Source organism: Anolis sagrei, chromosome 6 (genome assembly GCF_037176765.1).
Source record: "Anolis sagrei isolate rAnoSag1 chromosome 6, rAnoSag1.mat, whole genome shotgun sequence".
Classification (NCBI taxonomy): domain Eukaryota; kingdom Metazoa; phylum Chordata; class Lepidosauria; order Squamata; family Dactyloidae; genus Anolis; species Anolis sagrei.
The window spans coordinates 129211246-129224560 of NC_090026.1; positions in this window are offsets into that span (position 1 = coordinate 129211246).

Below are 13315 nucleotides of genomic sequence, written 5' to 3' on the forward strand. Positions count from 1 at the left end.
ACATCCATAGGGAGACCAAGGTGCTTGTCTATTATCATGTTACCAGGGCTCTGCCAATATTTAGGCAGAGATGAACCAAACTCCCAGTATGTGTTAAACGGTTTAATTAAAACAGCACTTACTTTCTGGCTGTTTTAATAGTCCAAAACATAAAACATAAAGCTTGCACCCAGCCACAGAATATAAAACAAAAACAGCAAACACTGTTGCAGGTTCAAGATAACTCCATAGTCAAAAGGTCCAGTCCAATGGTCAAACACCAAGAGATTAATAAACAAAGTCCAGGGATCAAGAGTCCATACCGTAGTCAAAAGCCACTCCAAAGATTCAAGGTTCAGGAGACAAGTCAGGACACCAAAAATCCAAAAACCTGGGGGCAAACCAGCAACATTTACCACTAAGATAAAACAGATATGTTTCTCCCAGTGATCAGTTCCACCCTTAATTGCTTTCACCCATGAACTCTTACTTACAGATTACTGAACCCTTTAGAAATAATACTTATATTAGCCCTTCCATCACCAACCACCATCAACTGAAGAACATTATACATGACATCTATAAAGCCATTGTCCTTCTAACCCTATGAAATGTGGACTGTCTACAGACGTCACACTCAACTACTGGAATGATTCCATCACCGTTGCCTCTGGAAAATCCTGCAAATCTCTTGGAAAGACAGGCAGACAAATGTCAGTGTGCTGGAAGAAGGAGCAAAGACCACCAGCACTGAAGCGATGGTCCTCCGTCATCAACTCCGTTGGACTGGCCACGTTGTCCAAATGCCTGATCACCATCTCCCAAAGCAGTTACTATACTCACAACTCAAGAATGGGAAATGTAATGTTGTTGGACAAGAAAAGAGATTTAAAGATGGGCTTAAAGTGAACCTTTAAAACTGTGGCATAGACACCAAGAACTGGGAAGCCCTGGTCCTTGAGCGCCCTAACTGGAGGTCAGCTGTGTCCAGCAATGCTGTGGAACTCATGGGCCAAAACTAACAAAATGAATTTCAACAGTGACAAATGCAAGATACTCCACTTAGGCAGAAAAAACGAAATGCAAAGATACAGAATGGGGGACAATGAGACCTGGCTCGAGAGCAGGACGTGTGAAAAAGATCTTGGAGTCCTCGTGGACAGCAAGTTAAACATGAGCCAACAATGTGATGCAGCGGCAAAAAAAGCCAATGGGATTTTGGCCTGCATCAAGAGGAGCATAGTGTCTAGATCTAGGGAAGTCATGCTCCCCATGCTCTATTCCGCTTTGGTTAGACCACACCTGGTATATTGTATCCAATTCTGGGCACCACAATTCAAGAGAGGTATTGACAAGCTGGAATGTGTCCAGAGGAGGGTGACTAAAATGATCAAGGCTCTGGAGAACAAGCCCTATGAGGAGTGGCTTAAGGAGCTGGGCATGTTTAGCCTGAAGAAGAGAAGGCTGAGAGGAGATATGATAGCCATGTATAAATATGTGAGAGGAAACCACAGGGAGGAGGGAGCAAGCTTGTTTACTGCTTCCCTGGAGACTAGGATGCAATGGAACAATGGCTTCAAACGACAAGAAAGGAGATTCCATCTGAACATGAGGAAGAACTTCCTGACGGTGAGAGCCGTTCAGCAGTGGAACTCTCTGCCCCGGAGGGAGTGTGGTGGAGGCTCCTTCTTCGGAAGCTTTTAAGCAGAGGCTTGGATGGCCATCTGTCAGGGGTGCTTTGAATGCAATATTCCTGTTTCTTGGCAGAATGGGGTTGGACTGGATGGCCCATGAGATCTCTTCCAACTCTTTGATTCTATGATTCAAAGAGGCTGGAATGGAGGGCAAAAAGGAGAAATGTGCCAAGAGAAAGGCATGTCAAGCCAAAACCTGACAAGAGTTCTTTCTCCCACCCTGGACATCAGATATATAAACCCATTTTCGTAGTTTCCACAAGTCCTCTGAGGATGCCTGCCATAGAAGCAGGCAGAAAGGTCAGGAGAGAATGCTTCTAGAACATGGCCATACAGCCTGAAAAACCTACAACAACCCTGACCAGGACTGCCTTCCACCTGGAAACCAATGTCCTCACTGCGGGAGAACATGCGGATCAAGAATAGGGCTCCACAGCCACCTACGGACCCACAGCCAAGATACTCCACTTGAAGTCGATACTAGATACTAGACTTTAGGAGGGTCTCTCCAGGAAACCGCACTAAGGAGAGTCCGCTACTTTGGCGAGGACAGAGAAGACTAATTCAAGCGATTTCAGAGTTATTAATAAATAATATGCTCACCAAAGTGGAAGAAGCAGTGACCGAGGCTTTTATTGGAGCGATTCAGCTGAAGCGGATGCAATACAGTGATAATTCACATACAAGCATACCAATACAAAGTTTGGAAGCATTTTTATAGCAAAAACATGTACAGAGATTTCAAAATTCCTGCCCTCTCTTCCCCACCCGGCTTGACGGTGATTGGCTGATCGCTGGACAGCTGGGAGGAGGCTTGGTGGCCCGCCCCCAGCCTGGGCCAATCACGAAGCTTCTCCGCTTTGCGGGAGCCTATCAGGGAGCTTTCCCCGCTTCGAGGAATTGGCGAATCAGGGAAGAGGAGGCGAGATAAAAAGAAACAATGGGGGATGAAAGGATTATGACATTCCTGAAACCAAGGTTTCCCTGCGTCCGGAAAATCGGCCAGCTGAGGGTTGAATTCATGCATTTAGATAGTTCAGGCAAGAAGTGACACAAAGTATCAAACTAGAGAGATAAAAAGTTGCAATTTCAATTATCTTTATTAGGGGAATTGTTACAAAGTTAGGGTTGGGGGAAAGTGAGAGGAAGGCATAGAGGCTGTGTACAGTCCCTGTTTGAGCCGTCTGTTGGGGCACATTTCATCAGTTTGTCCCAATTGTGGCTTCCAGGAACTGTGGAACTCCCTGCTGCGGGTCAGACCAACTTGAAAGCGGGGGCCTCCGATGCCCTCGATGACACACTTGGAGTACCATCATCCTCTGACTACAAGGGGTCACCTAAGAGAGGGATGGCCCTTGGGTCTCTTCCAAATCTGTGATTCTAGGAAGCAATCCATGACTTACAGAGGCCATTTTCTCTCTGAATCACTCATCTGCACAGAGAGTCTAACTTCTTTATTTAGAATTCTGCTTTCTCCTCCCCGATGCATTCTCTTAAAGAGAAACAAATGCCCACCAGCATAATGAGCTCTCCATATATAAATAGCAGCAGCTGGATTCAATTAAAACCGCCTCAGCCTGCACGTGCCTCCGAGCGATGGCCTGCGCATCATGTTGAGTGTTCTCTAAGCCGCTCGCTCCATCTCCCTCTCCTCCGTTCTCACTCTCCCTCCTTCTTTTCCCCCCTTTCCCCCTAAATGAATCCGTGCCCCAATGTGGCATGATCTAAATGCATTCCAGACATATTCAGTTGTGCTGACAGCCAGTGTTTTGGAGAGAGTGGGATTTAACAAAGCCATACGATACTCCTCCGGAGAGAAGTCTACGGAAAGAGGCACAACTTGGATTGTATTCTGCAGTGGAACCAGGAATTGTTCCTAACTCAAAGCAGCTGGAGGGACGGGTTCATGCCATAGGCCTGTCTACACGAACCAAAAACAAAATCTGAACTCACCTCCAACCCAGCACTAAATGAGGCCTTTTTGGTTAGTAGCTCACATTTTCTGCCCTTAGCTTGACTTTGTTCCACTTCAGTCAAAGTTGCAGGATGCGCTGGAGTTTGCAGGAAAAACTCTGAGGCCTCTTCTACACTGCCATATAAAATCCAGGTTATCTGCAGTTTCTCAAGTTGCTCCTGATGTGATTCTATGACCATAGAATCATAGAATCAAAGAGTTGGAAGAGACCTCATGGGCCATCCAGTCCAACCCCATTCTGCCAAGAAGCAGGAATATTGCATTCAAATCACCCCTGACAGATGGCCACCCAGCCTCTGTTTCAAGGCTTCCAAAGAAGGGGCCTCCACCACACTCCGGGGCAGAGAGTTCCACTGCTGAACGGCTCTCACAGTCAGGAAGTTCTTCCTCATGTTCAGATGGAATCTCCTCTCTTGTAGTTTGAAGCCATTGTTCCATTGCGTCCTAGTCTCCAGGGAAGCAGAAAACAAGCTTGCTCCCTCCTCCCTGTGGCTTCCTCTCAGGATGGAATCTCCTGAACACAACTAAAACTTGTGTGCCATCTGCATCCATAGCTTGACATGTCAGATCTGGCCATGATTATCCATGTTCTAATCACATCCCATTGGGATTACTACAATGCTTTCTATGTGGGGCTGCCTTTGAATATAGTTTGGAAGCTTCAACTGGTCCAAAGATCGGCAGCCAGGCTACTAACTGGAGTGCCGGACAGGTTGCGAACAACTCCCATGTTGTAGCAGTTCCACTGGCTGCCGGTCCACTTCAGGGCTAAATACAAAGTACTAGTCATTACCTATAAAGCCCTAAACAGTTCAGGCCCAGACTATTTAACATTCCGCATTCCAGCTGTTTTGAGCTTCAACTCCCAGAATCCCCGGACATTATACCATTAATATATTGTCGAAGGCTTTCATGGCTGGAATCACTAGGTTCTTGTGGGTTTTTTCGGGCTATAGGGCCATGTTCTAGAGGCATTTCTCCTGACATTTCGCCTGCATCTATGGCAAGCATCCTCAAAGGTAGTGAGGTCTGTTGGAACTGACCATTAGACCATTTAGACCATTAGTCAAGAATTCTGGGAGCTAGAGTCCAAAACATCTGGAGGTCCAAAGATTGAGAACCACTCATCTACACAATGCACTAGAACTTTGGTGAGTATTCCAGGTTTTCTGCCCTTAGCCTGACTTTACTCCTCTTTAGACAAAGTTTTGGCAAAGTGACTTCACATTCACTTATTTTGCACATAAAATGGTATTTTCTGCAGAGTCAACACTGCTTTCTGGATGGAAAATAATTCTGTGCAGAAATACCATTTTCGATGCAGACAATGCAGGAAAGCCATCTGTCAGGAGTGATTTGAGCGTGTATTTTTGGATTGCAAAATGATGCCTCTTGATTCTATGTAGTGTAACAGAGCCCCTGGGAATAATATGGGAAAAATACAATCCTGAACTTTGCCGTATTGGAGGGGAAAATATGACTGGTTCTCCTCCATTCTGTAGCCTGGGCAGCACTGCATCCTTTTCATCTCCAAAGGACTCATTCCAAGGTAAAGATTTAAAGATTCTCTTTGGTGGGAAACAAAGGATCAAGATACCAATGGAAGGCAAAAAAGCAGTCCCTTACCTTTGCTATTTCAGGTACATCAAACATCCTAACAGGGGAATCTCAAAGCGGAGGAGAAAAAGTCCGGCGATATTAAGTGCCAACAGACTCGAGGAACAATAAACAGTGAGTGTGATTGGAATCGCAATGGCAGGGAGCCCAGTTTGCTATCATATAAAACAAGGTTTCCCTGTTTCCACTCTTCCAGCCCTCCAGGCTCCCAAACATGTTGTCATGTTTTCTTTAATTGTTTTCTTTTTCTTGTGTTCGTAAAGGGAGGAAATATTATAAAACAAAAGGATCTGCCGGGGGGGGGGGGGGGGGGATTTGGAATTAAGAGCTATGCAGTGTTTGTGTATCTGAATCTCAAAAGAACATGATGCACGTCTTGTTGGATTCTATTGAAGACTGTTCTAAACCACCATTTTGGTTCCAACAGAGGAGAGCCAAATGCCTTCTGGAGGTTCACATATTACAGAGTATGAGGGGGACAGTCCTCCCACCCTATTTGTCCCCAGCGTCAGGGTCCTTAATCCAACTAGAGTAGACCCATTCAATCTGTTGGGTTAGCTGGATGGATCACTAATCCATCTAAAACACAGACATGTGCTTTTCACCTTAAGAACAGACAAGCATCCCAAGCTCTGAGGATTACCTGGGAAGGAATCCCACTGGAGCATTGCAGCGCACCCAAAGACCTGGGAGTCACTCTGGACTGTGCTCTTACCTACAAGAAGCATTGCCTGAACATCAAGCAAAAAGTGGGTGCTAGAAACAATATCATACGAAAGCAGACTGGCACAACCTGGGGATCACAACCAGATACAGTGAAGACATCTGCCCTTGCGCTATGCTACTCTGCTGCTGAGTACTCATGCCCAGTGAGGAACACATCTCACCACGCTAAAACAGTAGATGTGGCTCTTAATGAGACACGCTGCATTATCACGGAGTGTCTGCGCCCTACACCACTGGAGAAATTACACTACTTAGCCGGTATTGCACCACCTGACATCTGCCAGGAAGTAGCAGCCAATAGTGAAAGGACTAAGGCAGTGACATCTCCAGCTCATCCCCTGTTTGGGTATCAGCCAGCAAATCAATGACTTAAATCAAGAAATAATTTTCTAAGATCTACAGAGACACTCGCTGAAACACCCTGGAAAGCAAGAGTCCAAAAGTGGCAGGCTCAAACCCAGAACCTCAATCCATGGCTGATACCAGATGAGAGACTCCCCCCTGGGCACATAGAAGACTGGGCGACTTGGAAGGCGCTGAACAGACTGCGCTCTGGCACCACGAGATGCAGAGCCAACCTCAAGAAATGGGGCTACCAAGTGGAATCCATGACATGTGAGTATGGAGAAGAGCAAACCACTGACCACCTGCTGCAATGCAACCTGAGCCCTGCCACATGCACAATGGAGGACCTTCTTGCAGCAACACCAGAGGCACTCCAAGTGGCCAGCTGCTGGTCAAAGGACATTTAATCAACTACCAAGCTTGCAAACTTTGTGTTTTGTCTGTTTGTTTTATTAAAAATGTAATAGAACTGTCTGGTTGCTCCTGACACGATAAATAAATAAAATAAATAAAGCCTATGTGTTGATGCATTGATCAAAAATGGATTCAGTTTGGGTGTACCTACACTGTTGAATGAACGCACTTTGGCACTTTCGTTATGATGGCTTGATTCGGTCCTGGGAATTGAAGCTTGCTGTGGCATCGGCACTCTTGGGAAGGCAAGGCAAAAGAACTTGTCAAAACTACAATTCAAACTACATTAACTCTACAGTGTAGATGCACTCTGAGAAATAATAAATCACGGCATCTTCATATTGTTGAAGGTTTTCATGGCCAGAATCATTTGGTTGCTGTGAGTTTTTAAGGCTATATGGCCATGTTCCAGTAGCATTCTCTCCTATGTTTCGCCTGCATCTGTGGCTGTCAACTTCAGAGGTTCTGTTGCCAATGAGGCAAGTGGAGTGTAGATATCTGTGTAATGCCCAGCGTGGGAGAAAGAACCCTTATCAGTTTAAAGCAAATGTGAATGTTTCAATTAGGAAGCTTGAATTAGCATTTGAGTAGTCATGAAGTCTGCAAAGTCAATCAGTGAGAGGATCTGCATAAATGTAGCCTGGCCTGTGTTGTCAGTTTCTGAGTGGTGTCCCTTCTTTACTGTCTTGATTCTGGTGTTTTTTTAAATACAGGTAACCCCTGAGAATCAGGAGAACTCCAGGTAACAAACAATCAAGGGCCAGTTAACACCTCCCAAACAGAGGATGCCTCCAGGCAAGAAAGCCCAGGATACTGTTGTAGTTCATCCAGATGATGACGACAATGATGATGATGATGGTGATGATTGTTAAGGAAGTGGTCTGCAAACACTTAGAAACAAATGCGGTCATCGCTAATAGTCAACATGGATTTATAAAAAAAAAAGTCATGCCAGACTAATCTGATCTCTTTTTTCGACAGAGTTACAAGCTGGGTAGATGCGGGGAATGATGCCGTGGATGGAGCGTACCTGGATTTCAGGAAGGCCTTCTTTGACAAGGTCCCCCATGACCTTCTGGCAAGGAAACTAATCCAATGTGGGCTAGGCAAAACTACGGTGAGGTGGATCTGTAATTGGTTAAATGGACGAACCCAGAGGGTGCTCACCAATGCTTCCTCTTCATCCTGGAAAGAAGTGATGAGTGGAGTGCCACAAGCAGGGTTCTGTCCTGGGCCCGGTCCTGTTCAACGTCTTTATTAATGACTTAGATGAAGGGTTAGAAGGCAGGATCATCAAGTTTGCAGACGACACCAAATTGGGAGGGAGAGCCAAGACTCCAGAGGACAGGAGCAGGATTCAAAACGATCTTGACAGATTAGAGAGATGATGGGCCAAAACTAACAAAATGAAGTTCAACAGGGACAAATGCAAGATACTCCACTTTTGCAGGAAAAATGAAATGCAAAGAGACAGAATGGGGGATGCCTGGATCGAGAGCAGTACGTGTGAAAAAGATCTAGGAGTCCTTGTGGACAACAAGTTAAACATGAGCCAACAATGTGATGTGGCGGCAAAAAAAGCCAATGGGATTTTGCCCTGCATCAATAGGAGTCTAGTGTCTAGATCTAGGGAAGTAATGCTACGCATCCTCTATTCTGCCTTGGTTAGACCACACCTGGAATATTGTGTCCAATTCTGGGCACCACAATTGAAGAGAGATATTGACAAGCTGGAATGTGTCCAGAGGAGGGCGACTAAAATGATCAAGGGTCTGGAGAACAAGCCCTATGAGGAGCGGCTTAAGGAGCGGGGCATGTTTAGCCTGACGAAGAGAAGGCTGAGAGGAGATATGATAGCCATGTATAAATATGTGAGAGGAAGCCACAGGGAGGAGGGAGCAAGCTTGTTTTATGCTTCCTTGGAGACTAGGACGCAGAACAATGGCTTCAAACTACAAGAGAGGAGATTCCATCTAAACACGAGGAAGAACTTCCTGACTGTGAGAGCCGTTCAGCAGTGGAACTCTCTGTCCCTGAGTGTGGTGGAGGCTCCTCCTTTGGAAGCTTTTAAACAGAGGCTGGATGGCCATCTGCCAGGGGTGATTTGAATGCAACGTTCCTGCTTCTTGGCAGAATGGGGTTGGACTGGATGGCCCATGAGGTCTCTTCCAACTCTTTGATTCTATGATGATGATGATGATGATGATGATGATGATGATGGGTTTGGGGATGCAGGGTCTGCAGGGCCTGATGCTTCTGAAGGTGCTCAGATAGATGGGATATTGGAACAGGATGGCGATTCCCCGGCTGGGACAATGGAGGGAGATTTGGTTGATTTTCTGTGTGAAAACGAAACTGTTTTAGAAGCTGACAGGCAAAGAAGGGAGGAAAAGAGGGTTGGAAAGAGATTCAAGGCTGCTCCTGCGGGGGAAGCATTCCAGGTGCAATCTGAACCATGGCCAAAGGAGGCAGAGGCTGAGAGAGACTCCTCAAGGCCAACGGAGTGCTTTTGTGCATTGCTGTCCTTAATTAGGGAAATAATAGCTCCAAGGTCTCAGATCAAGCAACGTAACAAATAGAGCAAGAAGCTCCTATTGTCGCACCTCAGAGTAGAATCACCTTGCTTAAGACACCAAACAGCACAGACAATAGTCTTTATGGTTTATTTATTACTGCGCTTGTATACCGCTGTTTCTCAGCCTACATTGGCGACTCAACGCGGTTTACAACACTACAATAATCAACAATATTCAATATAAAAAGCATAAAAACACATACATAATATACAATATTGGGTCACCAATATCGAACCAATGCATCTCTTAACTAAAAACGCAGTCCAATTTCATCGTCTGTGATTACCAGTCCTTGATCATCAGATTCATTGCACCGAGTTAACCGAATGCTTGTTCGAACATCCATGTCTTCAGTCTTTTTCGAAACACCATCAGCGAGGGGGCTGATCTTACCTCTATGGGGAGGGCGTTCCAAAGCCGAGGGGCCACCACAGAAAAGGCCCTGTCTCTCGTCCCCGCCAGCCGCACCTGTGAAGCAGGCGGGATAGAGAGCAGGGCCTCCCCAGAAGATCTTAGGGTCCTGGTGGGCTGATAGGCCGAGATACGTTCGGATAGATAAGTTGGGCCAGAACCGTTTAGGGCTTTAAAGGCCAACGCCAGCACTTTGAATTGGGCCCGGTAGCAAATTATTAGAGTAAAAGATAAAAAGTTCAAAAAAAGCAAAAGTATAGTTCCAAAGTTCAATACAAGGTAACACTTGAAAACAGGATCCACGGAGACACCAGCAAGGCAAAGTCCCACGAGAACATGACAAAGTCTTGAAACCATGAACATGAAAACTACAAGATATATATCCCAAGCCCCTTGGCTGAAGCGAGAAGTTGCTCTGACACTAGGGCATTTTCAAACAGCCTCTTTAATACCCTTTGGAAAACATGAAAGTGTTCCTCTAGCCCTTGGCCTCCCTCTCTCTCTTGCTAGCGATTCTCACACTCCTTCGAACCTTAAATTCCAAGCGATCAGCTCGATCTAAAGCTCCGGCCTCATCAAGGTCAATCTGCTTGTTAGTCCTTTCTTGCTCCTTATCTGGCTGAGAACAACTGTCCTCCTTTCCTGAATCAGAATGCACCTGGCTCTCAGTAGTTTCATTATCAACAGCGTCATCCCTTGCTGTGGGAAACAACTGAACTTCTGTACCCTGTTCACCCTGTTCTTCTTCGTCTATCACAGGGACATCACTTTGCACCTGACTGTGAATCTGCATCCCATCATCCTCATCAGAATCATTGGCACTATCATTCTGAGATTCCAGCTGAGTCACAACACCTGCCTTGCTCCTAGTCCTATCTTAGCTTCAAGTCAAATTCCCTAGTCAAGTTTTGCTACCAGTCTTGGGGATTTTACCATGGACTCAAGCTCATGTTTTGTTCTTTGTTTCTTGGACTACTCAAGCTCATGTTTTGTTCCTTGTCTCTTGGATTACTCAAGCTCATGTTTGTTCCATGCACCTTGGATTCATGTTCATGCTTTAACCTTTGCATTGGAGATTTATCTCTGGCTTTTGGGACTCCTTCTATCTTTACATATTTGGATTTTTTACTCTTTTACTGTATGTGCTTTAACAATAAACTGTTTATTACTACACTTGGCTTCCTGGTGAGTGCTTGAGCAAGGTGAACTCTAGAAGAGGTGCAGCAGATACCTCTATGTAAATGCCCTCACTGATTGACTTCAAAGCTGCAAGGCTACTTAAAGCTAGTTGAGCTTGCTAGTTGCAACATTCATACTTGCTTTAAACAGACACCAGGACATTCCACAGACATATATACACTTCAGTTGCTTCACTACCAACAGAGCATCTGAAGATGCTATTAGCCACAGATGCAAGCTAAACGTCAGGAGAGAATGTTGCTGGAACATGGCCATACTGCACGAACAACTCACAGTTGGCATCTTCTTTCATCATCATCATCATCATCATCATCATCATCATCTTTAATTATTTATTAATCGCCCTCTATCTGAGATGCTCCAGGCGATTTACATAGCAGAAATTATACAGGATAAAACACATACATACAAATATTAAAATTAACATGGGTCAAATGCTCTAGTAAAAAGCCAGGTCTTAAGTGCTAGGATAAAATGCCCTGAGTCACGCATGGCTCTCAAATAGGGAGGCCATAAGGAATTCCATAAGGCAGGGGCAGAAACAGAGAAGGCCCATTTGTGTCTGGCGCTTTCCAAGCACACTTCCCTAGGACCCGGCATATAGAGCAAATCGCGTTGGGATGGCGACCTCCGATGATGGTAGAAGGAGAGACGGTCTCTAAGATACAATGGACCCTGGCCATATAAAGTTTTAAAGGTCAGGACCAGCATCTTATACAAACCACGATACTCAATTGGGAGCCAGTGTAGATGCCGCAGTACTGATGTTATATGGCATTTCATGGGCGTTTTTGTGAGTAACCTGGCTGCCACGTTCTGGACAATACAGAGCTTTCGAGTCGTAGAAATAGGAAGGCCAACATCCAAGGCGTTGCAATAGTCCAGCCTAGATGTGACCGTGGCATGGATGACTGTTGCCAGAGCCTCATCCAACAGGTAAAGTGCCAGTTGCCTCACTTGTCGTAGATGGAAAAAGGCCTGTTTGCTGGCAGCAGTGACCTGAGCCAGATGCAAGCTAAACGTCAGGAAAGAATGTTGCTGGAACATGGCCATACTGCCCAAACAACTCATAGTTGGCATCTTCTTCAATCATACGGGAACTGGGAATTGGAGGAAATGACTTATATTGAATAAGTTATATCAGGAGAGACATTTCCAGAGGGATATTCCTCACCTGTATAAGTCTCCTGACAGTCCATCTCTTGCACAACAGATGTATGGCACCAAAGGTTCTTCTGTGTAGAATATTGGAATGGGACTAGCATTGGATATGAGAGGATCTTCTCAGTGGAAGAGACATGGAATGATGCCAGTCTGAGAGCATGAGATGCTCTTCTCCATGGGAGAAGTTTGGGATGGGCAAGGTCTGATGATCCCAGAGGTTCTTCTATCAGAAAGAAGCCCATCCCAAGCTTTCCCCATTGTGAAGAAACTCTCATGGTGAATAAGCTTGGAAGGACATCTGAGGACAACCCTTTTCCTGAGGCAACCCCAGAGTTATGGAACACCGTACCCGAAATATTCCACCTGGCACATGACCATCTATTAATTCCAAGTAAAGATATACTTCTCTCCCAAGGCATGTGAGCATGACCTACAATGTTAATGTTGCAAGTTGATTATTGTATGCGTGATTGTGATGAAGGATGAAGGCTTTGACAGAAGAGTAGGCATCCAGAAGAGTAACAACTTCCAATTTCCCAGTTCAGCAGAACCAAAACTGGGCCAGGAATTGGAAAGAGGAGAACATGGGCACTGTGGACTTTCCTGACAGAAACTAGTACAACTCCTGCCTATTTAAGGAGAAGCTCTGCTCTGTTCTTTCGAGCTCTCTGGCTTGAAGGCCATTTGGCAAGGTCCAGCTTCACACTAGCTTTTCTGTCTGAGAAACCCCTGAGCCAGTTTCTGGTTTGGCCTTCTCTCTCGGCCATTTCTTGGCGGCCAAATCAAGCCACAGACCTGTCGCTCAAAGCCCAGATATAATCAGAGTTGTTTCAGAGTTAAAATAACTGCTAGCGCCAACAAGACCCATCATTGCTATCAATCTATCAATCCCATAACCTTCCCCTTGTATTTGGTACAACAGAGCTATTGCACTTCCTTATGGGACAGGTCAATAAGCACTGTTGTGGAAATAGGGAGAGGTGTGATCGTATTATGTTCCCACTGTCACTTTTTATGTGACTGCCATGGAATTGCGTCTGCATGCAATAAAGTACTTATCTGCCTCTTCCCAGTTAAGTTGAAGGCACTCCTTTAAACCTTGCCCTGCTATTGATGAGCTTGTTGTTATTCATTTGTTCAGTCGTCTCCAACTCTTTGTGACCTCATGGACCAGCCCACGCCAGAGCTCCCTGTCAGCCGTCACCACCCCCAGC